Source organism: Sphaerodactylus townsendi, linkage group LG05 (assembly GCF_021028975.2).
Source record: "Sphaerodactylus townsendi isolate TG3544 linkage group LG05, MPM_Stown_v2.3, whole genome shotgun sequence".
Classification (NCBI taxonomy): domain Eukaryota; kingdom Metazoa; phylum Chordata; class Lepidosauria; order Squamata; family Sphaerodactylidae; genus Sphaerodactylus; species Sphaerodactylus townsendi.
The window spans coordinates 114,333,805-114,361,431 of NC_059429.1; the positions used below are offsets into that span (position 1 = coordinate 114,333,805).

The following is a 27,627-nucleotide window of genomic DNA, read 5'->3' on the forward strand; positions in this document are numbered from 1 at the left end:
ATTCCTTGTTTAAACTTTACAAGCCTCTGGTGCCAGTTTATTATTATTTTATTTTCTGACAGAAAGAAAAAAGTTATTTTTGAGTTCTTACAGAGCTGCTACTCTTCCTGTCTGTGAAGTGCCACAGTTGAACAACTAAAGACCATTCTTACTGTTGATCTCTTGATCAGTGCACTGAGGCCCACTCTCCACAGGCCACTACAGCAGCTTCCCACCGGCATATATGATGCCAGTGGAGCCCCAGGGCCATTCACACACTGAGGTGAGTGGCCCCAAAATGGTCACAGCCCGCAGAGGTGCCTCCACAATGATTCCTATTTGCTGCATTGCCTCCCTTATAGAGCAATTATTAATGCCTCCCTTATACTGCCCATATGTCCCTAAGAGGCCGCTGCGCTCTGTGATGGCGGAGTTAGTGGAAGTCCCCGGCACTTCAATGATGCGACTGGCCTCTACCTAGGCCAGGGCCTTTACAGCCCTGGCCCCTGCCTGGTGGAACGCTCTCCCACCAGCTGTTCAGGCCCTGCGGGACCTTGGTGAGTTCCGCAGGGCCTGTAAAACTGAGTTGTTCCACGGGGCCTTTGGAGAGGCTGGCCGTGGATTGGCTGCCTCCTTGTGAAGCCCCTGCCATATTTCACCCTGCAATGCCTTTCTACTGGTTTCATTGTTTTGCACTGCCGTTCCCTCCCGTCCTTAGGAACGGGCGCTGCCAACATGGGATTTTTAAGCTATCTCTGTTTAGAGATTGGTATGCTGCGTATTGAATTTTAAGGGTTTTAAATGTTGTTTTAACTACTGATTATTGGATGCTGTTGTTGTGCACCACCTAGAGCCCTTCAGGGATGGGGCGGTCTATGAAATCCAGGTAGATAGATAGATAGATAGATAGATAGATAGATAGATAGATAGATAGATAGATAGATAGATAGATAGATAGATAGATAGATAGATAGATAGATAGATAGATAGATAGATAGATAGATAGATAGATAGATAGATAGATAGATAGATAGATAGATAGATGTAGGGAGGGAGGGAGGGAGAGAGAGAGAGAGAGAGAGAGAGAGGGGGAGAAAGAGAGAGGGAGAAAGAGAGAGGGAGAGAGAGAGCAATTCGAAAGTCTATTGAAGTCCGCTGACGTACATGAATGGGCTTGAAAGGGTGTAACTCTTATGGGGGTTTCACTATCAAGGGCCTGGGGGAGAAATCTAGGACATGGGATTTTATTTTCATATTAAGTGAGCAGTATTAAACTGTTCTCCTCTACCAATTGTCAAAAGCCTTTGCAAATGGAAAGAAGGGACTGCCTAAAAATCCTGAATGCCCCCCAGAATTTGTAGATCTCCTCCCTACTAGGGATCTGTATAGCCCCTGTAAAGGATCACCACTTTTCCCTCCTGCACCTTGGCCCTGGGTTCAAAATGGAGCTCTCTCAGCTGCAATTTGCTTTGAACAATACTGTAAGTCTGCTGTCAGATCCCCTTACCTGGGCCCAAAGAACTAATAGGGCAAGGCACATTTAAGAAGAGAAGAAGAAGAGTTGGATTTACATTCACCCTTTCTCTCCTGTAAGGAGACTCAAAGGGGCTTCTAAACTCCTTTCCCTTCCCCCCTCGCAGCAAACACCCTGTGAGGTGGGTGGGGCTGAGAGAGCTCTAAAGAACTGTGACTAGCCCAAGGTCACCCAGCTGGCATGTGTTGGAGTGCACAAGCTAATCTAGTTCATCAGATAAGCCTCCACAGCTCAAATGGCAGAGCAGGGAATCAAACCCGGTTCTCCAGATTAGAGTGCACCTGCTCTTAACCAGTACAGCATGTTAGCTCTCCCTTCCTCTCCCTAGTACTCCCTTCCCAACCTATAGTGAGGCCATCTTCAAGAAGGGGTATAGATGCAGGTTGTTGTCACCTAATACCAACCAGGTAGATTTTCCTAATCAGAGAACGGGGAAAGACACATGGGAGCACCATTGTGTTTGGATGTTTCCATAATTGTCAGGATGAAAAAGCTGCCTTGCAGTGTTTAATTTTACAGCTAATGAAAATCCCGTCTCACAGTGCTGAATATGATGAATGGTTGGAGATGCTCACCTCTAGCTTCTTTTTGTGTCGGCAGGATTTAAATGGATGCTAAGTTTAAACTTATTAGACATTCAGTGGGTCATTAGATATATGGTGTGACAAGGCAGGTGCTAGGAACTCAAGACCCTTAGAAGGGAAGAGAATCCGAAAGCACGGGAATGCCGAAAGTATGATCATTCCCAGGTTCTCTGGCCTCAAGTTTAGTTTCCTTCTTCCACCTCCTCAAGTCCTGGACCTCTTGGCAGCTACAGTTTGCCAGCAGCTTGGAGAAAATGCCTTGTATCTGTAGTAGAAATGTAATGTGTGGAAATAGGCAGCTGAAGATTTTCATGGCATGGAGGTCAAAAAGTGCCACCTGGTAAATAACATCCTATTTTAGTTGAAGGGAAAGAAGCAATTGGCATCCCTTAACTGGAGACAGCCGGTAGTTTGGAGGCGGGGGACTAGAGGTCACTGGTAGAGCATTCATACTTGGTATGCGCAAGATACCCGGTTCAGACTGCTGTGCCTCTAGTTAAAATGATTGCGGAGCTGGGTAAAAATCTTTGCCTGGAACCTTGGCAATCCATATGCTGTCAGAACTGACTATGCTAAGCTACATTGTCCAGTGATGTAACTCAGTTAAGGCAGCTTCAATGGATCATATGTCATGCCCTAAGACATGCCCTTCTGACACACAAGGAAAAGAAAGTCTTAACCCCAGGGGCACAATCATGAAATAAGATGAAGTTGGATTGTAATACAGAGGCCAGACAGAAACTTAAGGAGGGGGGCCAGAGGGGGCTCGAATCCCAGGAGCTCCTTGAGCACAAGCACAGGTAGAGCCCCTCGCCCCACCTAAGTAACTGGCAGCAGGGCCAATGTGTGACAGCTGTGCTGGCTGTTGCCTACGTCCTTTCTCGTCCTGCTGTTGGAGAGAGGGAGGCAGGGAACTAAGAGAGCTGTAGGAGACCGGGACAAGGCCCACCTGACCAATCCCATGCCCTCTTGCCCTCGACCAATCAGGTCAGCAGGGAGGGGGCACTGACTCACCATCTTTCTTCTAGAGACGCAGCACCCCCCTCCACCACCAGCCCAGCCTACACAGGTGTCAAACTCGCAGCCCTCCAGATGTTATGGACTACAGTTCCCATCATCCCCTGCTCAGGTTAGCAGGAGGGGAGCACAATTTCAGTTCTTGCCTTGGGCACCAGTTTCTGTAGATATGCCCCTGAGTTCAGGTCCTCTGATGCATGCACAGAACTCCTCAAGAGCAAGAGCTACACTATGCATTGCTTTCCCATGATGTGCACATGACCACTTTGTATCTCAGACATTTGGGTGCTGTGTGGTTTCCGGGCTGTATGGCCGTGTTCTAGCAGCATTCTCTCCTGATGTTTCGCCTGCATCTGTGGCTGGCATCTTCAGAGGATCTGATGTTGGAAAAGCAAGTGGAGTATATATCTGTCCAGGGTGTGTGGGGAGTGTCCAGGGTGGGTGGGGAAACCTTGTCTGTGAGTAACAAAGGCGGCAACCAGGTCAATAGTTGAGGGCATCTGAATAGAAGTATGAGTAATAATGAAGACTATAGCCTGGGAGTAACCCTGTAGATAGCAAGGTCACTGGTGGGAGCATCTGAATAGAAGTATCCTGGCCTTTGTTTCTTTTGTCTATGGTCATCCTGTGTGTGTGTGGAGCTGGTTTGACACAGTCTTGACCCTAGTATTTTTCAACACTGGCAGCCAAGTTCTGTTCATTTTCAGAGTTTCTTCCTTCCTGTTAAAATTGTCCATGTGCTTATGGATTTCAATTGCTTCTCTGTGTAGTCTGACGTAGTGGCTTTCAGAGTGGTCCAGAATTTCTGTTTTTCAAATAATATTCTATGTCCAGGTTGGTTTATCATGTGTTCTGCTATTGCTGATTTTCTGGCTGAAATAGTCTGCGGGTGCCTTTAGTAATTCTATTATTTGAAAAAACAGAAATTCTGGACCACTCTGAGAAAGCCACTCGTCGAGCCCTGAAAATGAAAATCCATAAGCTACATGTTATTTAACTTTAAGGAAAAAACTCTGAAAATGAAACAGAACTGCAATGAATTAACTCTTAAGGTCAGACAATCAAACCAACTCAAACACAGGATGACATGAACAAAAACAAAGGCCAGTCATTCAGATGCTCCACCTGTGACCTTTACTATCTATCTACTCAGGCTAGTCTTCATTATTACTCATCTTCTATTCGAATGCCCTCAACTATTGACCCTGATACAGTTCTCTGCTGTTTCCACCCACCCTGGACACCACCCTGGATATGAATCTCCACTTGCTTTCCCAACATCAGATCCTCTGAGATGCCAGCCACAGGAAACTGAAGTGAAAGCGTCAGGAGAGAATGCTGCTAAATTCGACCGCTGGCCAGCTACACACACTAAGTGATTCGACCGTGAGCAAGCCTTCGACAATACATATCTCAGACATTGTTTAGCACAGAATAAAGTGGGGCAGGCTCTACTCCCAAATTTCCACATGCCTGTGCACTTCATCAGATTTACATTATCCTGTTTTTCAGTTTCATAAGACCTCTTTATCGGTCTGCCTGTTAGCAAGGATGTGGAATTGTACGGTACAGCCGCGTGTTGTCAGATCTCAGGAGTTAAACAGAGTCGGTACCTGGGAGATTACCAAGAAAGACCCAGCAGAGCAAGGCAATGCAAACCATTTCCACTTCCCTGGGGTTGCCATATGTCAGTTTGTAACTTGACGGCACATACGTACATATACGCCAGTTTGCATAATTGTGTGGATTGTTATTAATACAGTATTTGTAGAATGGATTCTACCTGAACCCCAGCTCTCCCCTGCAAACACAACGGACAGCAACAGGTCAAAGGTTTTAATGGTTATGTACTTGTCTGTTCATATGGATGGATGTTCATGTGGAGGCGTATCTAGGGAAAATGTAGCTCAGTGCAAAATCTGAGTCCCCTCCTCCCCGGAAGGGCAGAAGCCCTCCTCCACCACAACCAATGTTTGTTTATTTTTTTGCACCAGCTCATCAGGGAAGGAGGAGGGGTGTTGGGGTGATTTTCCACCCTCTACGTGACTAAATGGCCACAACTCGGGGACATTTGACCCCCATATGTTCACCTGGGTGGTATGCCCCTGTGTTCATGTCCAACTGAAGAATTTTAAACTCAATTCTAACCTGGTGGAATGCTTTTCAGAAGAATGTCCCATTGCTGAACAGGCTGTTGGATATGCTTCTCAGGAGTGATTTCCAAATGGTGAATGGAATTCAAGAGGTAGATTTCCTTGAGAGAGTCAGTCACACAGCTGACGGATGTAAGATCAATAGCTGCCCACACCTGAACATTTTCTATTGCAACTCCCATCCAGTGGAACGGTTTGACCCACAAGGTCAGAAAGTCTCCCATATTTCATTCATTTTGCAGAACATAGCAAAATGGAATTGTTCAGGAGGACATTTTTACAAAGGGAACAGGGTTGTAGTTTTAATGTCTGTGAAACATTTAGGCCATTTCACTTGCACCGCTTATTGTACCTAGCAAGCTATTTTTCACATTGTTCTCTAAATTTGTAATCCATCTTCATTACATTGTGCGTAGGACCGATTAGACTGTTTTAATGCATTGTTCTCCAATGTTATAATGTTGTTTCTATCACACTGTTTGTTCTGTATGCTGTATTGTCACTTCTGTGGTCTCTAATATTGTAATCCAGGGTTAATTTGGTATGTGTGATTGCAGTTGTATTACTTATTTTTTAAAAAATTATGTCATTCTCCTTAAGTCTCAGCGGAAAGTATATAAATGAAATAAGTAAATGCATACATTTTCAACAGCAAGGGAGCAATAAGGGCCTAGAGGGAATTCTGTCTAAATCCCCAGGTAGAACAAACCAATTTTACGTCTCTCTTCTTCTTGCTGATAGTTCTCTTAAAATGACCTATACGTTTGCAAAATTTGGTGCCGCAGCATGTGAAATAAGGCTCATTTGTTATTTTATTTGTTATAAAATACAACACATTTGTTATTTTATTTTTATATATTTATATGGATTCATATTTTATGGATTATATGTTCTGTACGATTGCAGCGTAATACGGTCTTTGAGTTGGGTGGGGGCTTGGGAAGGGGAGGGACGTCAATGAGGTATAATTCCATATTTATTTATTTATTTATTTATTTATTTATTTATTTATTTATTTATTTATTTATTTTTCAGTCTTATAGATCGCCCAACCCCCGAAGGGCTCTGGGCAGTGAACAGCATAAAATAACAATAACATAATGGGTTATAAACAATTTAGGTTAAAATGCAGCAATTAATAAACACAATGCCCGCAACAATTCCTATTAGACTCTCCCAGAAGGGGAGAAAAAGAATGGACCCATAGGTGGTAATGGGCCCAAAATATAAGAGGGGACGGGGGACACTCATATCAGCAGCTGGACACTCCAAAAGCCCGGCGGAACAACTCCGTCTTGCAGGCCCTGCGGAACTCGCCAAGATCCCGCAGGGCCCGGACAGCTGGAGGAAGAGTGTTCTACCAGGCAGGGTCCAGGGCTGTAAAAGTCCTGGCCTGCGTGGAGGCCAGCCGCATCATTGAGGGGCCATGGACTACCAGGGACTACAGGGACTACAAAGATCAGGGGTCTGCAACCTGTGGCTCTCCAGATGTTCATGGACTACAATTCCCATCAGCCCCTGCCAGCAAATTGGCCATGCTGGCGGGGGCAGATGGGAATTGTAGTCCATGAACATCTGGAGAGCCACAGGTTGCAGACCCCTGCCATAGATAGAACCTACCTTCCAAAGCAGCCATTTTCTCCAGGGGAATTGATTTCATTCACCTGGAGATCAGCTGTACTATCAGGAGCTCTTCAATCACCACATGGAGGTTGGCAACACCACTGGTGGGTGATCTGCAGTGATTTCTCCAGCCTATGCTCCTGTGGTTTCTAGCCGTAACCTGATCTGCAGCCAGCCATTGCTAGGAGATAATGCTGATTTCTGTGCCATGGAAAGTTCCTATTCTGCATATCAAGCAGTTGTTATTTATTTTGCAAGGCTGTTAACGTTAGGACATTCTGGAGGTCATTAATTAATAGGCTCATCATAAGTTGGAAGTGGCTTGAAGGCACTTAACACACACACACAGTCCGCTTTTGGGCTGTATACATCCGTAAAGTGGCTAACCATAATTTTAAAAGAAAACCCAAAATTAAAATACCGCAACCAAAATCAATAATAATAATAAATGTAACCCCCAAATACCAAATGGCAGAAAGAAGTATCAGCAAAGTAGTGTCATGCCCCCCCCCCCCCCGAGCCTTTGGTTATTTCCCCTTTAAGATTTAGTTTCCCCGCAATCAGTATGGTTTTGCTTATTGTTAAGTCTTCCTTGGGAGGGTATTTTAGTTAGGCCCTTTCCGCACATGCAGAATAATGCGCTTTCAATTCGCTTTCAATGCTCTTTGTAGCTGTGCGAAAAAGCAAAATCCACTTGAAAACTGTTGTGGATTGAAAATGCATTATTCTGCGTGTGCTGAAGGGGCCTTAGTCCCTGCCCCTTTAAGACTTTTGCCAGTAGGCAATTTCCTCTCCTTACCTAGCATCCCCCTGTTTTTAGTTAGTCAGTCAGTCTCAAAGAGGTGCTAAGGGAAGCTGGGGTCCCTTAATATTCATGACGTTCATGTGTCCATATGGTGATCCAAAAAGGAGTCCATATGTCCATATGGTGGTCTAAGAGAGCAATCTAAGTTTATCAGCAGCTAGAGCAAAGACCAAGACCAACAGAGCCGTGAGGAAGCAAGAGACGGTGATCCATCTGAAAGCAGCCAGAAAAGGACACAGTCTGCAGCTCCTATCATCCTGAAGACAAGCACGTACTCCCATTAGTTAGAGCCTGGGAGGAGTTAGAGTCTTCTTTTTCTCTATTAATAAAGCCATTATTAGAACTGTTAAGACTGGCTTGTGTCTCGACCTTTCTGTCCCAGCCGAGAACAGGGCACCTCCAACAGAGTTACTTGGAGGGGGATGTGCAGAACAGTAGTCTAAAACCCTATACAAAAAGACCGGTTATACTAAACTTTAATAATCAACTCAAGGTTCCAACAAACAAGGCTTCCCAAACAGAATGGCTTTAACCAACTTTCTAAAAATTTTAAAGGGGATGTGGCAAAGTGATCCTCATGGGACAGAGGATTTCAAAGCCTTGTCGCCGCTACCAAGAAGGCCCTGTTGTGTAACCACACACAGCACTATTGATTGAGGGGGAGGGAAAGAGGATGCAGAATAGATCTGCTCCTGATCAGTTAAGTGCATGGCTAGGTTTACGTGGGAAAGCAGGAAATAGAATCATAGAGTTGGAAGAGACCCCAAGGGCCATCAAGTCCAACCCCCTGCAATGCAGGAAGTACCGTGGTCCAAAACCAGGTCAAAGCACAGGAGTGAAGTGGGCCAGCTTTGTTTTGTTAACTGACAACCATAACTGATGGGCCTATCAGCCTTCACCATCTTCATGTCTGTCTGTCTGTGCCATTATGCTACAGCTGACTCACAGCAACCTCAGCAAGAAGGCAAGAGATGGTTTCCCATTGCCTTCCTCTGCAGAGTCTTCCTTGGTGGTTCTCCATCTGAGAACAAACCTTGCTTACCTTCCACGGCCTAATGATGCAGAGCTATACCATACCTTTCCACATGCAACTGCATCTTCACATGGGTTCCTTGAAATAAAAGCTTTATAAATCAATAGTTTCTAGGGGGATCTGATCAAACAAGACAAGACTTCTGTGTATTTAATAACAGTGTAGAGAAAACAGAATTTTATCAGATGTAACTTGTGAAGCAAAGATGACATCTGCCAAAACCCTTCCTTTTAGTCAGCTAAACATACACATGAATGGATTATCTGACTCACTGGGGCTCTCAGACATTTTCCCCACACTTACAACCTGATATATTTTAATTGCAGATACTAGGAATTGAACTTGGGACCTTGTGCATACACAGTATATATACTACCACTGATCTGGAGCAGATGGATATACTGGCTTCCTTTGCCCTGGCCACTGTTTCATTCCAGTGGATACCAAACTGGATGAGGGAACATCGCATACCTCGAGTAAAAACTGGGAAGAGTTACTAACAGGATTTGGGGCAGTGGTGGGATTCAAATAATTTAACAACTGTTTCCGGTGGTGGGAGTCAAATAATTTAACAACTGTTTCCGGTGGTGGGATTCAAATAATTTAACAACTGGTTGTTTACAAGCACCATTTTAACAACCGGTTCTGTCAAAGTGGTGCAAACCTGCTGAATCCCACCACTGATTTGGAAGTCCAAGAGCTTGATAAAAGTACAGAGTTTCATAAGACAGTCAGTTAACCGGTATGGTGCAGAGGTTGGCCCTTTCCGCACATGCAGAATAATGCACTTTCAATCCACTTTCAATGCATTTTGCAGCTGGGTTTTATTGTGCGGAATAGCAAAATCCGCTTGCAAACAATTGTGAAAGTGGATTGAAAGTGCATTATTCTGCATGTGCAGAAGGGGCCTAAGATCTGCAAAAACCAGACTGAAATCCTCACTTTGCCATGGAAGCCCTCTGGGTTACCTTGGGCCAGGTACACAGTCTCAGCCGGATCTACTTCTCAAGGATGTCACAAGTGGAGGAGGGAAGAGCAATGTGGTACACCACTTGGGGTCCACGCTGGGGGAAAAAAAGCAGGATACAAACAAAAAAAAACCCCAATGCATTGGAAAGCACCATCATTCAGTGAGAAAGATCGCTGGCTTTTCCCTCAGGATGAATACTGCTTTATGCCTTTCTTCAACATTTCATAAAAATCAGGGGCTCCCAGTTCTTTAAATGCATTTGTATCCTGCTTTTCCTCCATGGGACCCAAAGCAAAATCTGAAAGTTCCTAGGCAGTCTCCCATTCTGCTGTAGATCGCTGGCTGGCGCACTGCAGAATTCTGTGCCTTCAGACCATATTATATCCCAAACTGAGGGGGGAAAAAACACCCTCTAAAGCTTTACAATCTATGCAGTGGCTCTCATTGCAATAAATACATAAAATATGTAGCCTCATTACCCTCATTGGAAATAACCTTTATTTAGTTCTAGTCTAGTAATTTCCCAGATTCTGATTTTAGGGACTTTTGTGTTTGCTCTCCTCTGAAGAGGCTGAACAAGAGGCAAACTGCAGGCGTCCACCAATTCAGGAAACATTGATAAACACTGGCTAAATCGATGTTAAGAGAGCCTTTGAAACGGGCAAGAGGAAAGCAGGGAACTCCTCAGGCAGAAAATCCAAATTGCACCTTGCTACCTGCTAATTAACACAGCGTGCTTTCCGCTGGTTAGTTCTCTCTGCATAAGCTGGGCCAGGACTGTGGCTCAGAGACAGAGCGCTTGTTTTGCATGCTGAGGGTCCCAAGTTCAATTCTTCTCTGGCAGCTGAAGAATTTCAGTCAGCACAGCTGAGAAAAACCAACAGCCCAGAGAAAAAGCTTGGGTGCTGTGTGGTTTCCGGGCTGTGTGGCCATGTTCTAGCAGCATTCTCTCCCGATGTCTCGCCTGCATCTGGATGACTATAGGCAGTAAACACAGGATGACTATAGGCAGTAATACAATCAAAGGGATCAAAGGACAGGCTACTTCTATTCAGATGCCCTCACCTAGTCACCTTGCTATCTTCATTATTACTCACATGCTAATGGGTGGATATCACTCAACACATGTAAATCTAGCTTGCTAATTGCACCCTTTACTTCTTAACAGACAATGGTTCTTTCCCCCACCCTGGACACTCCAACAGGTATATATACTCCACTTGCTTTCCTACTATCAGATCCTCTGAAGATGCCAGCCACAGATGCAGGTGAAACGTCAGGAGAGAATGCTGCTAGAACACAGCCATACAGCCCGGAAACCACACAGCACCCCAGTGATTCCGGCCGTGAAAGCCTTCGACAATACAAAAAGCATCTTGTCCCTTCAATAAAGGCTTAATCGGATGCTGATGGTCAGGTGATCTTGTTGACCTCCATGCCATTAAAAGCTTCACAGGATTTCTTTTTCTCCAGTATTCTTGTCAGCCCTACAGCTGACGCAGCAGAGACACCACTGAGCTATTAGTATCCATGGATTGATTCAGGTTAAGATAGTTTCATATACCCCAAGCCATGTTGGGAGGGACGGGCAAGAGCCGCCATATGGTCACCAACTTTCTAACAACACCTTCAACTGTGTCTTAATTAACTGTCAGTTAACTGTGAGCCTGTGATAACACTGATGCATCCTTACTGCTATAGTCTTCTCATATCTGCAGACCAAATGATTGTTAAAAACCTAGACAGAAGACAAAGGCCATCTGAAATCAGACAGCTCTGGCACTTCTGAACCTCTTGAATAGCCTTTAATTGAGCCATCCCAAAAGATGGTGCTCCAAGGATCAGACATCTGTCCTTCTCATGCTGACCCCCAAATCTACCATTCCAGACCTTCTATCTAAGGCAGCCATCCAAGGCTAGTTCCAGGATTTGGGGAGTCCTAGGCAGAGAGTGCACAAGGGCCCCCTTCCTTGCTGTCCCTGCCACCAGAACTTAGAAGATAATTTTTAACTGAAAAGAAGAAGAAGAAGAAGAAGAAGAAGAAGAAGAAGAAGAAGAAGAAGAAGAAGAAGAAGAAGAAGAAGAAGAAGAAGAAGAAGAAGAAGAAGAAGAAGAAGAAGAAGAAGAAGAAGAAGAAGAAGAAGAAGAGTTGGATCTATATTCCCCCTTTCTCTCCTGCAAGGAGACTCAAAGGGACTTACAAACTCCTTCCCCCCCCCCCCAACAAACACCCTATGAAATAGGTGGAGCTGAGAGAGCTCCATAGAGCTGTGACTAGCCCACATCTGGCTCGCATGTGTTGGAGTGAACAAGCTAATCTAGTTCACCAGATAAGCTTCCACAGCTCAAGTGACAGAGCAGGGAATCAAACCCAGTTTTCCAGATTAGAATGCACCTGCTCTTAACTACTACACCACGCTTGCTCTCTATAGTGCAGTAAACCCCCTTTTCTCAATAATGGCATATCAGTCAAATTGAACCTTGCCAATCGCTTTTGTAAGGCCAAAAACAATGTCAGGAAATCTAGTCCTATAAATCCAGCACCTGGTACTCTTTGGCCAGTGTATGCTTCTTTAGCAAAGATTGTGAAATCTGACTGTTTCTTCCTTCCCAGTGCTCTCTGCTGCCATTTCATCCTTTGTTTCAAAGCAGCAAGTATGTTTTTGTTCTCGTGTATATGTGTGTGCATGTTTGATGTAAAACCAGGTTGGCCAAAAAAAAATAATAATTCTGGAGATGAAGTTTTATTTCTGATAGATTACGTCAGATGTGTCTGTTTTTATGGTTATGCCGGAGTCATTTCTAAGGTGCTCATCTATCACTTGGGCTATTACAGTGAAAGGCATGTCTGTATCAGAGTGATGGATGGGCAGCTATCATTAACAGTAAGGTACGCTTACTGCAAAATAAGTTGTAGGGAAACAAGGAGATTTGTCAGTTTGTGCCATTGAAAGGAGACGATAAAGCGGGTCCTTTAAATTCACCTTGCGCCGGACATCGCTACATCTGGGGAAGTTAAATTAATATTGCCAGAAAAATACATTAAGTAAAAGCACCCAAGGATTTAATGTGCCCATTTTGCTGTGGGCTTTTTACGGCAGGGATTTTTTTTTTTTTACCCAATAAGAAGCAGCTGCAATTCTGAGCCTTGTGGGGTTTTTTTCTTGTTTGAAAAGGAGTATCACCCATCTCTTCCTGTTTACCCTGTGCATTCAGACCCCCTTGAAAAATCTGCTTAAAAAAATAAAAGGGGGAACATCCCTCTAGATGCAAATGTAAAAAAATGGGGGGGGATACGGCCATGAGGATGTGGGACAAGGTCCTCCTGAATGTGTGGGGACACCGCCGTTTCTTCATTGAAGCAAATAGGTTGGGCTTCCTCCATAAGTAGAACGGTGTGCCTCTGCTGCTCACTACCTTAGAGCATCGACTGCAAAGGTTTTGCAGGAATATGTATTACATTTATTTGGATCTTGTCCTTCTCCCAAAGAACTCAGGGTGGTGTAGGGTGACTCTTCCCTCTCTTGTTTTATCCCTGTGAGGAGATGAGAATGAGGCAAGAGGTACTAAACCAAGAGTCTAAGTGTGGGGTTTGGATTTCCTACCTAACTACCATGCCCATTTCCCCCAAAAGAGGAGGAGGAGGAGGAGGAGGAGGAGGAGGAGGAGGAGGAGGAGGAGGAGGAGGAGGAGGAGGAGGAGAAGGAGAAGAAGAAGAAGAAGAAGAAGAAGAAGAAGAAGAAGAAGAAGAAGAAGAAGAAGAAGAAGAAGAAGAAGAAGAAGAAGAAGAAGAAGAAGAAGAAGAAACTGCAGCAGCAGCAGCAGAGGGGGAGGAGTTTGGATTTATATCCCACCTTTCTCTCCTGAAAGGAGACTCAGTGTGGCTTACAAGCTCCTTTCCCTTCCTCTCCCAACAACAGATACCTGGTGAGGTAGGTGGGGTTGAGAGAGTTCCAAAGAATTGTGACTAGCCCAAGGTCACCCACCAGGAATGCAAGAATACAGAAACACATCTGGTTCACCGGACAAGCCTCTGCCACTCAATTGGCCATGCTGGCAGGGGCTGATGGGAATTATAGTCCGTGAACATCTGGAGTGGCATAGGTTCGCCACCACGGCTTTAGACCATCATCACAGTGCTCCATCTGCCCCATATTCATCTATCACAGTGGTTCTCAACCTGGGGGTCACGACCCCTTTGGGGGTCAAACAACCCCTTCACAGGGGTCGCCTAAGACTCTCTGCATCAGTGTTCTCCATCTGTAAAATGGATAAATGTTAGGGTTGGGGGTCACCACAACATGAGGAACTGTATTAAAGGGCCACGGCATTAGGAAGGTTGAGAACCACTGATCTACCATGACTGTCCATAGGGGAGGGGGCATATGGCTCAGTGACAGAGCATCTTCTTTTCTCACTGAGGGTCCAAGAGAGTCAATCCCCAGCACATGTGGTTGAAAGGACTGGGTATGAGGGGATGCGGAAGACTTCTTTCTGCCTAGGACCATGAAGAGCAGCTGCCACCCGGAGCAGACAATCTCAGCCTTGTCACATCAATGGTCTGACTCAGGATGGTAGCTTTGTCTGTTCAGCAGCATTTTGGGATCTTTCCCAGCCCTCCGACATGAGAACCTTTGGCTGCAAAGGGATTTAAGCCGGAACTTTATGCATGCGACGCACGGGTCCACCTCCAAGCTTCAGGCTCTCCATAATTCCGGACGAGATTCAAAGGGGCTTGTTATTTATAGCCTATCCTCTTCACTTTGCCTCTCTATTGCCTCTTGCAGGCTGCGATCCTGTGCAAATATACCTGAGAGTAAGCCCCCACTGTACACAACGGGACTTACTTCTGAGTAAACATGCATAGGACTGTGCTGCTGAGAGTCGGCCACTGATGACATTTGTGTCCCACACACCATCTAAAGTGAGCACTCGCCTGCTCAGAGAGGAAATCAAGTTCTGTCCCTTTTAGGGGATTTCATGACACTTCCTTGCCCTCCACGGCGGTGGTGTCTTTGAGGCAGAATGCCACCCCGGTAAGAATGTTGAATGCTCTTAGGGTGAACGCATGTTGACCTTTCTTACCTGGTGCAGAACAATTCCTGATTACAATTTTAAAAAATAAAATGGCTTGGCCACGTGCTCTGTAGGTGTGCAAATCTGCTGTGAAACTTGGTGATTGCTCCATTGCTCAAGCCACTTCTGCAAAGAGATCCTCGTAAGTTTTTCTCTCTCCCCCCTCCCCAATTTCAATTTAAAGAAGTGACTTTTTCACACAATCAAACCTGACCACCTCCCGTCCTCAAATATCTCTAAAAAGGTTGGGTGGACTGTTCACTAATAAATCTAGAGTTTCACAATGAAGAGAAATGCCATGCCTACACAGGAGAGAAGAGGCTGTAGGTCCATGCTGAAGTCTCCACTTTGCATGTATAAAGTTTCAGGCGTAACCCATAGAAGTTATAACTGTAAGGATCCCATGAAGTCATGCCACTGCCTTACAATGAATCCGACCATTGGTCTATCAGGGTCAGTGTTGTCTACTCAGGCTGGCAGCTGCTAGTCTTAGTCTAGGGCTAAGAGCAGTCTTAGGCTGCTAGGCTTAGGCTTAGGCTAGGAGCAGCAGTGGTGTAGGAGGTTAAGAGCTCATGTATCTAATCTGGAGGAACCAGATTTGATTCTCCGCTCTGCCACCTGAGCTGTGGAGGCTTATCTGGGGAATTCAGATTAGTTTGTACACTCCCACACACGCCAGCTGGGTGACCTTGGGCTAGTCACAGCTTCTCGGAGCTCTCTCAGCCCCACCTACCTCACAGGGTGTTTGTTGTGAGGGGGGAAGAGCAAGGAGATGGTAAGCCCCCTTGAGTCTCCTACAGGAGAGAAAGGGGGACATAAATCCAAACTCCTCCTCCTCCTCCTCCTCCTCCTCCTCCTCCTTCTTCTTCTTCTAGGGGCTTTCCCATCACTTCCAACCTAATCCTTTTAATTGTAGACAGCAAGGACTGAGATGCTAACCGTCTACCCACCAAGCAGAGGTTCTACCACTGAGCCATCACCCCTCCCCAAAAAGCAGGCAGGGTCTTTCAGAGCAGGACAACCTGCCTGCTGGCTCCTTCATTGTTAAATGTTTGTGGCATCTGGCCTCGTGAAGAGTCCTGGTGTGCTCAGAAGCTCACACAATGCCTTGTGTCATTTTGGCTGGCCCTGAGCAAAGATATTACAGGATTTGGTTTCTCATTCCGGCTTTTGCGTGGGCCTGTAAGACTGTTGACGACTTTTAGCTTTGAGACGGCTGTTGGCCACCTCAGAAATCCCAGCTAGCTGGAACACGCAGCCCTCTTGAGCTGGATGAACAATGGCCAGGCTTAGCATAAGGCGACTTCATAAAAACGGGGAATCTGCTGTGAACTCTGACATGGCTACACGATGACAAGCAATAGATCAAACAAGGCAGCCCTGGACGCCTCCCGTAATCCACCTGTTCAGTCAATCCTCTGGAATGTTTTCTCCTAAATAAATAAAGGATGTCTGCGATTGATGGCATCTGTGAAGGACCAGCCCGCAAGGACTGTTTAGTCATTACTACATTGGAGCCCCATGCTCACACAGTGAAGAGCACTCTACCTTTGGCTGATTCCGCATGGGTCAAAAACAGCAGTGTGAAAACAATGTGAAAATGGTATAAAAGGGTTTAAAATGGTGTAAAAGGGTTTATACTGTTTTCACACCATTTTCACACCGCTGTTTTTGGCCCATGCGGAATCAGCCTTTGAGTCTCATAGTATATGCATATGCCTTTTTGTGTGACAAGGGCAATACATATATTTTCCAGTGTTAGTGAGCAGAGACTGATACGCTTGAAAAACTCAGTTTCTGATATCATGTACTGAAGCTGGAAAATATGTACCCCACACGTATGTGCTGTCAAGTCACAACTTTATGGTGACCCCAACAAAGGACTTTCAAGGCAAGTAAGCAGAGGTGGTTTGCCATTGCTGTCCTCTGCAGAGCCTTCCTTGATGGTCTCCGATCCAAGTACTGATCTTGCTTCGCTTCTGAGAGCTGACAAGGCTAGACCATATCACTCCACATTCCCAAGTGCCTCTTACACACATATGAGCACAACTGCCCAGAGTGTGAAGAGATTCATTCCAGCAGAATCTGTATTGCCAATGGAGCACTGATGGTCACCAAAACATGAGCTGGTTTTAAAGAATTTGTTGAATTTGTTTTAAGAAGAGAAAAAGAGGAATTTGGATTCATACCCCACCTTTCTTTCCTGTAAGGAGACTCAGAGGGGCTTACAAACTCCTTTCCGTTCCATTCCCCACAACAGACATCTGGTGAGATAGGTGGGGCTGAAAGAGTTCTGACAGAACTGTGACTAGGTCAAGGTCATTCAGCAAGTTCTGTGTGTAAGAGCTGGGAAACAGATCCAGTTCTCCAGATAAGAGTCCACCGCTCAGGTGGAGGCATGGGGAATCAAACATGGTTCTCCAGATTAGAGTCCACCTGCTCTTAACCACTGCGCCATGTTGGCTTTCAGGAGACCAGGCTTCTTTAAGGAAGAAAGAATAGCATGGACAGACTATTTTAGGCTGCAATTACAATCTGTTGCACTATAATCATGAGGGATTTGTGATTTTTAAAAATCACAATTGTTTCTTACTCTTTGTTTAAGAGTGCAGTGTGGCATTCATGGAAAGGGGGCGGGAATCCCATTGTACCCTGTTAGAGAAATGACCAACTCAAAGAGGTTCACGGCTTAGTGGGGAGTTGAACTTAGCGCTCTGTGGCCTATGTGGACACTCTCTCCACTAAATCTTCATTGGATTAAATAGGGGAAACAGTTTAATCAATGATGGGATGTGTTAAGAGGCAGTGTTGATTGGTTCTTCTTTTGTGAGGCTCTGGCGAAACAGAAGAGGAAGGGAAAGCAAATAGGAACGATGGTTTTTCCTTCTAGCAAAGAGTATCGGCTTTTATTCATTAAAATTGCAAGTTGTCTCACATTCCTTTTGATATCTCCCCAACACACCCACATTGGTGGTTGGGAGGAATGCAGGTTTAATGAAATGCAATCAGTTTGTTGGTTGAAGGCAGATAAATAATCACCTGAAATTCTCTGCTCGTTTCACAGCTTTAGAAAATAGGTGCACGATATGAATCTGGGGCAACTGCAACACGTGCATGGACAAATGTACCAGCGTGACACAACACCAGATCTGAACTCTGGCTCTTGCTTTTACATAGCATGGGGGTCTGGGTGCTGAAAACTGAGGACCCAGCGACACATGACATTTTCTTTGCAACCTTCTTGGGTCTGCATGATCAGAAACGCCTTTTGAGCTCTGAATGAGAACTTAATTCCCAGGCCAATTGGGATCACAATTGGGATCACAATCATAACATTTTGCTAACCTGAAATGGTCACTCTTTGCCTACTGAGAAAATCCAGTGGCATAGCGCCCGCGGGGACATGTGGGGTTACGTGTCCCAGGCAGAGACCATTTGGGTCACAGCCATTGGGTACTGATAAACAACACACATATTTACCCAACAGAACAAGTAGCAGCTCCCCAAGGCCATCCCAGGTCAAGAAAATGGTGCATGGGTAATGCTTATGCCTCTCTTCCCTCACACCATGGTCCCAATCAGAATTGGGCCCACACACTCCTGGAAACCAAGGGCTCAGCTTGGAACTCCCGAAAGCACGTGTGATCATGTAGCATCAGGCTGGGGAAGGCATGAGTGAAACATAAAATTTTGGTAGGCTTTGAGAACCTCATTCTTCACTCTATGGAAAGCAGCGGTTCTCAACCTGGGGGTCGGGACCCCTTTGGGGGTCGAATGACCCTTTCACAGGGGTCACCTAAGACTCTCTGCATCAGTGTTCTCCATCTGTAAAATGGATAAATGTTAGGGTTGGGGGTCACCACAACATGAGGAACTGTATTAAATTAGGAAGGTTGAGAACCACTGATGTAAAGGCTCTCCGGCTTGTATCCTATCTCTCCGTTCAGCCAATGTTGAAACTGTCCTCTGTCCAGAAAGCATTCCTCCAGTGGCAGAAAAGCCATTTTTATTGGAGAAAGGTTCTTTGGGGCAGAGGGAGGCTTCTGATTGGCTGAGCAGAGTGGTAGGATACAAGCCACTCCATCCATCTCTCTTTCACAGTGATCACTGGATTAGACCCCAAATACCCTACACCCATTCCATCAATTTGCCCTAATTTAGATAATCAAGGCTAGCCTGATCTCACCAGCTCTCAGATGCTTAGCAAGATTGGCTCTGGTTAGTATTTGGATGGGGGACCACCAAAAAAGTACAGGATTTCTATAGAGAGGCAGGCAATGGCAAACACTTCTGAACGTCTTGTGCCTTGAAAACCCCATGTCGGTGGCAATTTGACAACAAACAAAAAAACCCCATCAATTTATCTCAGGTAATACCCATTAGAACAGCGGTTCTCAACCTGTGGATTGCAACCCTTTGGGGGTCCAATTACCCTTTCACAGAGGTCGCCTAAGACTCTCTGCATCAGTGTTCTCCATCAGTAAACTGGATAAATGTTAGGGTTGGGGGTCACCACAACATGAGGAACTGTATTAAAGGGTTGCGGCATTAGGAAGGTTGAGAACCACTGCATTAGAAGGTCTTTTTCTTACTGATATGCACAACCTTTCAAGATTAAGCCCTTTCTGTTTAGTGCATACATTTTCCCCACTCCTCCATATTACTGCATATGCATTGAGGTCTGGTAGAAATCTGTCACGTCCCGATTTTGCAGGAAAGAGCAGAAAGCAGCCAATTCCTGCAGAGTCCACGTAGATTCCCCCCCCCCCCATTTCTGCAGTGACGTTTTTCCAAGTCTCTTCCTCTGAAAACGTGACGTCAGAAATGGCCCTGAGTGATCCTGTGTGGTGGGAGAGAACCACAAGAGGAAATAAGAGTTCCCTTCCCGTGGAGCCTTTGTTCCGGGGAGAAGAGATGTCAGCCTCAAGAATGTGCACAAACGCTCAAGCACCTCCGTGCGCACCCCACATCACGCACATGCCGCCCACACAGACTTTCATAGCAGTCTCTCACAGAGCAAGTTCCCTCTCTGAATGGGAATATCGCACACCCAACAATGTTCTGAGCAGTTTCTGTATCGCATATGAAAACCTAAGTTTTTTTAAAGGTCTGGATTCCATGCCCTATGAGGAAGGGCTTAGGGAGCTGAGTAGGTTTAGTCCGGAGAAGAGAAAGTTAAGGGGTGACAGGGTAGCCATGTTTAAAAATATCAGAAGGGGTGTCATGTTGAAGAGGAAGTAAGCTTGGTTTCTGCTGCTCCAGAGACTAGGACAGGGGTAGGGAACCTGCGGCTCTCCAGATGTTCAGGAACTACAATTCCCATCAGCCCCTACCAGCATGGCCAATTGGCCATGCTGACAGAGGCTGATGGGAATTGTAGTTCCTGAACATCTGGAGAGCCGCAGGTTCCCTACCCCTGGACTAGGACTAGCAATAGGTTCGCGGTACAAGAAAAAAGATTTCACCTAAACATTAGGAAGAACTTCCTGGCAGTAAGGGCTGTTTGACCATGGGATATACTACTTTGGACAGTAGTGGAGTCTCCTCCTTTGAAGATTTTTAAACAGAGGCTGGGTGGCCATCTGTCAGGAGTGCTTTGATTGTGTGTTCCTGCATTGCAGGGGGTTGGGCTGGATGGCCCTTGGGGTCTCTTTCAGTTCTATGATTCTATGAAGTTGTGGAGGGAGGATGGTGAATCCCACTTCATGCACTTCTCAGGAGCGTTGTCAATGTCTCTTGTGTTCCTAGTCCCTGTTGTGGAAAGGCAGAGGCAATGCAGGAGGAAGGCTCAAAGATTCTCCTATAAGCATTGGAGACAGATACTTTTTCGGTTCCTTCTCCTGGCTGAATATACATTACATGGCAGAATCACTCTTTGTTACCGCACAAAGGAAAATCAAGTTGTTGTTTTTCAGACTCCCATAGGAAGCCTGATCTGCGGCTGTATCCAAATACTTGTGTTTTCCACAACAGCTTCTTTTTGCACTGAAGCCGGTGATCAGCAAAATATTAATATCACACACACCCCGATTCATTCAGCTCTACACTTAGTGTCACGAGGGTCTTTCATATTCAGCCCCCTTCTCAGACTAACAGCACAACCCTACACAGAATCACATTGTTCTAAATCCATCGAAGTCAAAGAGCTATATGGGTAAAACTCTGCTCGAGATTGCACCGTAAGTCTCCCATACACATTGTTCACATGCTGTTTCTCTCCTCCCTTCTTCTGAGGCACTCAGGGGCTCTCTCCATTTTTCTCTTCCTCACGACAGTCCTGTGAGGTAGGAGGGTCCCAAAGTCACCCAGTGAGCTTCAGAACTGAGTTGAACTTGGGTCATAATTAGATGCTCTAAGCACTACATCAGCTCCGGTACTAAGCACCTGACCTGAAATGTATCTCATTGCCTTCCGATTCTGGTGCAAGAAATCTCACACTGAATGTTTTGTTTTGGGGACAGACACGCAGAGAAAGCTCTTGCTTGAAGCAGCATAACTTTTGAAGGGATGAGACACACTTGCTCTGATGTGCGTATGTGTGTCGGGGGGTGGGGAATCTCTTAGGTACAAACACGTTCATGCAAATGATACAAACATTCCCCCCCTTTCTGACTGATGAGTTTCAATGAACTTCATGTCACCCCCACACCAAATCTTCTCTAAAGGAATCTCTTTCATAAAAGAATCCTGCTTGGTTGGGCAGGGGAAATTTGCTTTAGATGGAATGTGGGAGGGGGGGGGGCAGATAGCTGGAAGAGGGAATCCCACAACCTCCAACCTCATAGGGGTTCCCTATCGCCGGCCTCTCAACTCACTGCCTTGTGGGAGCATTTCAAAGTCCCGCATCTGTCCAATTTGCATCTTTTTATTTTGAGGGGAGAAACTGAAATCCCCCCCTCCCCTATACTGCATGCCTGAATTCCAGCCAGCAGCTCCTACTTCCAAAAATTAGCACCAGTAATGGGGAAGAAGGAAGCACAACATCCCTCCACTGGTGGGGGGGGGGGAGGCTGCACATAGCCCCTGTTTTCTCTGGGGTATCTCACTGTGCATTATGTACTCCTTCTGTGGCGAGTCGCAGAGTCTCCACGCACACAGATCTTCTGGCAGAAGGCTCGGCACCTGCTGCGGAGGGTTTTTCCCGTCTCGCATAAATTCATGTGCACTCCCACACACAATTCATTGTCGTGCCAAAGGATTCTCCTCCAGTCTCACGCACTGGCCTCTAGCTGCATTTTCTTACGTACGCAAGCCTTGTTTGAGTAAGAGAAGGCTTCGCCAAGAAGGAGTTGGACTGACATCTTATTTAAATATTCCTCTTTTTTAAAAAAAAATCCCACCTTCCACCCAAGGAAATCAGGGTGGCATAGATCATCCTTCCCACTCCGTTTTGTCCTCACAACAGCCCTGTGAGGTAGGTCAGGTTGAGCAAAAGCAATTGACCCAAGATCATTCAGTGAGCTTCCTAGCTGAGTGGGGATTCGAATCTAGGTTCTAGCTTGACACACTAGCCCCTACACTACACAACACTGGTTCTCTTGTGTGTGTGTGTGTGGGGGGGAGTGTTTGAGGGAAAGATGTGTAGTTCCTGATTTAAAAAAAAACCTATCCCACAGCTTTAGCAGTACATCCACACGGTCTTGTGTGTGAATCCTCCTGCCTGGAGGGCTAGAATGTTCTGTGGCCAACCACCTACACAGAAAAGGAGTGTACTCCTTACTCTTTGCACACATTCAGCTGGAATAACTTTTCCTAACCCTGGCCCCTCAGAGGGCTAGAACCCCCCCTCCCCCCCCCACACACAATCCATTCTTTAACCCCCATTCAAAGGTGAGGATACATCCCTTTTGCCCCCTCTTGATCTGTTCTGACAACCAGCAGGGTGATTGATGGATGGCGACGGTTCAAGGGAGTCAGGCTGGTGTAGCTCTGCCATCCTATGCAGAGTTACTCCAGTCTGGGTTTAAGCTCGAACTAACTCCACATGTGGCCCAGGCTAGCCCAATGTGGCCAGGGCTCAGAAGCTGAGGAGGGTCAGCCTTGCTGAGTCCTTGCGTGGGAGACCACCAAGGGTTGCTATGCAAAGGCAGGCAACGGCAAAACACCTCTGTTCGTTTCTTGCCTGGAAAACCCCAGAAGAGGCCGCCATAAGTCGGGGGCGACTTGACAGCACTTTGCAGACACGCGCAACTCCGCCGGGGAGTGGGGTGTTGGGATAAGTATATAGTATATAGAGCACTTTGAGGTTCTTCCTTGCCTTTTGTTGGGGTGGGGGAGCGTTTGGAGGTCAGACCCTGCTCCTTCGGTGGGCTCCCTCTCTTCCCCCCCCCCAATGCTCCCCGCGCCGTTCCCCTCTCCTCCCCTCACCCCCGCACCCACCGCGGCAGCCCTTTACCTTCTCCGTGCGGAGAGGCGGGAGGCTTGGGGAGGCTTCCTCTCTCAGCTGGGCTCGCTCCGGGGCACCGGCAAACTTCGGCGGGCTGCAGCGGCGGCGCCCATGGCCGGCTCCCTGGCCGCCCTCCTGCACCCGGCGCCGGCAGAAGAGAGCGGAGGGCGCGGGGCGGCGGTTCAGCACCACGAGGGGGCGGACAGCGCTCGGCGGGCGGGCGGGCTGCAGCCACCGGGGCTGCGGCGCCGGACTGTGTGGCGGCGGCGGCGGGAGCGAGGCGCACGCAGCCCTGCCTCCCCCTCCGCCCGCCCGCCTGGCTGCCACCCACGGAGAGCGGCGGCGGGTGAGTGTCGGGACCACGCCAGGCGGGGAGGGACCAGGCGCAGGGGGGTGGGGGGCGAGAGAGAGAGAGGCGCCGGCAGGACAGCCCGCCGTGGGGCGGGCGAGGGGAGGGGGCGCCGGGGAGGGCGAGGTGGCCCAGGGCTATCCTGCCACTGGGAACTGGGGAGGGGGGGACACACATCTGGGGCTCTCTAGTGGTTTGGGACTGTTTTCGCGCCTTAGGCTAACTGCGTTACCAAGGGCTGTTATCTTGTTTCTGGTGTCTGATCATTTTAAATGATATTTATTTGCAAATTGTCTTTATGTGGTATTGGAAGCCGCTCCGGCGTGTGTGTGTGTGTGTGGGGGGGGGGAATAACTCGAAAAAATGAATGAATGAATGAATGAATGAGCGAGAGTTTGGAAAGAAGGCTTGGGGTTTAGATCCTCCTCCCACCCCCCACCCCCGCCCCAGCTCCGAAGAGGTTAGACCCTGCCATGCTCCAGCTTTTCTGAAAATACCTGTGCTAAAAGTATATTTTTGGACATTTCCTGGCCGGTAACTCAGGAACACCTTCGCAACCGGTTGCAAGAGGTTGGGTGGGTTAATCTAGCGGATGGATTGGATCAAGTTGCGGTCCCGTGCGCTCTTGGCGAGTGGGTCGCAGCAGGGCTTGAACGTGTTTAGGTCTCGGAGAGCCAGTCGAAGAGCGAGGCTTCAGTTTCTCGACTGACGCAGAGCTTTGCGTCTTTTCTATTTGGAACCGAAGCGTTTTAAGTTGGGCCGGATTTTTTTTTCTCACCACCAACGACCGGTTTTAATTTTAAAAAAGAAACATTGTGATGCTTCGCGGTTATTCTAATGGCCCCGTGTCAAATCTTGAGAAAATGAGTTTTCATTTTTGGCATATCCAGTTGAATTCCCTTCCTAATATCTCAGTCTGAGTCTCCTCTTAACAGAAATTAACCAGTGGACCCTGCCTTCGGGTTTGGAGTGGGATTTCTTTCTTTAAATGGAATTAGTTTAGAGATAGAGCACAGTTCTGTCATTTGTGTTTCCACTGAGAAACTGTTCCAGTTTGATGTCGTTTGTTCCCAGCATTTGTCAGTAACATTCTCGCAAGTATCAGGGCAGTGACATGGCACGGTCCTACCAAGAATCTTGTAGCAATGTGTTGTCCAAGGCTTTCACAGTTGTAGTCAACTGGCTGGAGTGGGCTTGCCGGGCTGCGGGGTCTGGCAGTTTTAGATCTTAATGTTTCACCCGCATCCACGGCTGGCACCTTCAGAGGCTTGTCATGGGAAGATGTGTTCCTCTCCGTGGCAAAGTGTGGAGTGCCGCACAGCCCAGAAAAACTGCAACAGCCAGTCTTGTAGCCCTTAAAAGACTAACAAATGTGTCATGGCGGATGATTTTTCAAGCTAGATCTTGATTCATCTTGAAGTATTGTTATACTCATCAGGCAGAAGGACAGGGAAAAGATATTTCCAGGAGGCCTGGCATCTTTTTATCCTGAGATGAGAGTGCTGTTGAGGATGTGCAAAGTGCCTGTTCATTACAATAACAAGTAACCATTACCACCTGCAACCACGGCATTCCAAGACATTCCAAAGTCCAGATGGGGAAAAATGATCCAGCAAATCTGATCAATCCAGTCTGAACAGGTGTGGGCAACTCTCTGCTATGAATTAAGTAGCAAAGGGAGCAGTATATAGACCTGTTGGAAGGGACCATTTTTCTCTGCAAAAGAACTATCCTATCTAGGTCTTATTATTCTCATATTTTCTATTAACTTATGTCAAATCTGCCTATGTATTCCAGCTCAGCATCTTCACCACTCAGCAGCCTTTTATATATTGCCAGTCAACACAGTGAATTGTGATTACTGCCAAAGTTCAATGAGTCATGAGAAAGAGGATGGAGTCTATGAGCATGTGCAGAGTGTTTTACTTTTCTGGTTTGGTAGTTAACATTGTCCCTCCTCTGCCACATACACAGTTAAAGAGCAATCCTGTACATGTATATTCAGAAGTAAGTTCTGTTACTCCTAGGTAACTAAGTGTAGGATCACAGCCTCACAATGTCATCTTAAACAGAGTTCAGTGGGTTTAGAAAGGTGTAGCTCATTTTAGGATTGCACTGTACAATTAGTGAGAAGTTCTTTGGATTACACAAAGCAAACGGCTTCTACTGCCCTTCTCCTTTGAGGTAGGTTAGGCAGAGAATAGTGACAGGGCCAAAATCACCTTGAGACTGTCATGTCTAAGCAGGGACATACTGCGCAGGGGGACATATGGGGTCAAATGTCCCTGGGCTGCGGCCATTTAATCATGTGTGTGGGGGGGGTGGAAAATTGCCCTCAAACCCCTTCTCCTTCCCTGATGACCTGGTGCAAAAATGTTGTTTGGTCATGGTGGGGGAGGGCGGCCACCCATATGAAGGTGGGGTGTATGTGGAAAACTGAGATTTTGCACTGGGTGACATTTTCCCAAGATATGCCTCTGTGTTTACGCAAGGATTCAAATCCAATCCCCTTCATTTCATATCCAATATGCTAGATTCTCCACTACTCTGCCTTTCCTACATGACATTGGTCTACAGTCATTCAGTTCACAAAGCTCTACCGTAGACTATGAAAATTAATACAGTGGAACCTCAGTTTTCATTGCCTTTGATTTTCATCGGTTTCGGTTTTCATCGATTTTGTCAGTGAAAAATTTGTCTTGGTTTTCATCGCTTTGCCTCGGTTTTCATAGATTTGCAGTAAGGTGCAGGGGTTTGTGGAGAAAAATCACCCGGACAAAGCTGTTGCAGACTGTGTCTGCAACTTGTTTAATGACAATTCCTTTCCCCATTTCAGACAAATCTTAAAAGAATCAGAAACAGACCTCTTGGGACAGCTTTCTGGTGCGACATTGGTCCACTGGCTCTGAAGCTGGTCCTAGTGTTGTTGTTTGTTACTGTTTTCCACATTAAACACTATGTTTATTCTCCAAAAATGTGTTTTTGGTATGTTTTTTGGAGTGCCTAGAACGGATTAATTGGATTTACATTGATTCCTTTGGAAAAGTTTGCCTCGGTTTTCACTGATTTCGGTTTTCATCCATTCTTTTCGGACAGATTCCCAATGAAAACCGAGGTTCCACTGTAATTTAAAAAGAGAACATTGGCCAATGTGAATCAGAATAAGGAAACCCAGGCTGTTGGCGAGACCTTTCACTCACAATAATCTCTAAGCTTAATAGGATAACAATATGGAACTTCTAACAACCTGCTAAAAAGAGGGCACTGTTGAGTACAAGCAAAGTGCATGGGTCTTGCACTGATGAATAGCCACAACCAACCCTCTCAACCCTAACCCACACTTCTTGAATGAGAAGTAGGGAATACAAAGCAAAAGGTATGATTTTCATGCCCCTTGGATCTTTTTAGCATTTCTAGAGCTCATAGCAGAAAGTCAGCATAGTGTAATGGTTTAGGGGTCAAACAAGGATTTGGGAAACCCAGGTTTGAATCCCTACATGAGCTATGGAAAGCTGCTGGGTGACCTTAGGCCAGTCACACACAGCCCTAACCAGGGGCGTAGTACCCAGGGGGACAGTCAAATGACCCCAGGCTGCGGCCATTTAGTCACGTGGGGGGCAGAAAATCACCCCGCACCCCTCCTCCTTCCCCCTAAGTCCATACACTGACTTCAAGACCTGGTGCAAAAAAGTTGTTTGGTCATGGTGGGGGAGGGCAACATCCCAAACCAGGAGGGGAGGGGGAAAAACTCAGATTTTGCACCAGGATACATTTTCCCTCGATACACCTCTGGCCCTAGATACACCTCTGGCCAATTTGAGTGTGTGTTTTTTTAAAAAATCAATAAATGTAGCCGGATGCTACAATCCCTGATTACAATCCCTTTCCCACCTCTCCCTTTTCTGGCAGTCCTTAAGACTTCCCCAAAGGTGATAAATACATGATGTTGCCTTACAGGGAATCAGACCACTGGCCCACCCAGCTCAGTCTTGTTCATTCAGAGTGGTGACGGTGGCTGTTCAGGGTCTCGGTTCTTTTAGGGGACTTATTGGCTGATCTTTCTAACTGGAGATGCCAGGGCTGGAACCCTCTGCATGATGGTGGAAGTTGTGAGAGTG

General features: G+C 46.5%; 1 protein-coding gene across 1 annotated transcript in view; it reads right to left on the reverse strand.

Annotated features, from left to right (window-relative positions):
* LOC125433847 (opsin-5-like) overlaps positions 1-23,272 on the reverse strand; it is a 90,420-nt gene extending 67,148 nt beyond the window's left edge. Inside the window, exon 1 of the mRNA XM_048498756.1 lies at positions 23,170-23,272. The gene's annotated coding sequence lies outside the window, so the exon portion shown is untranslated. The remainder of the gene's footprint in view (positions 1-23,169) is intronic.
* Positions 23,273-27,627: the final 4,355 nt, after the last annotated feature.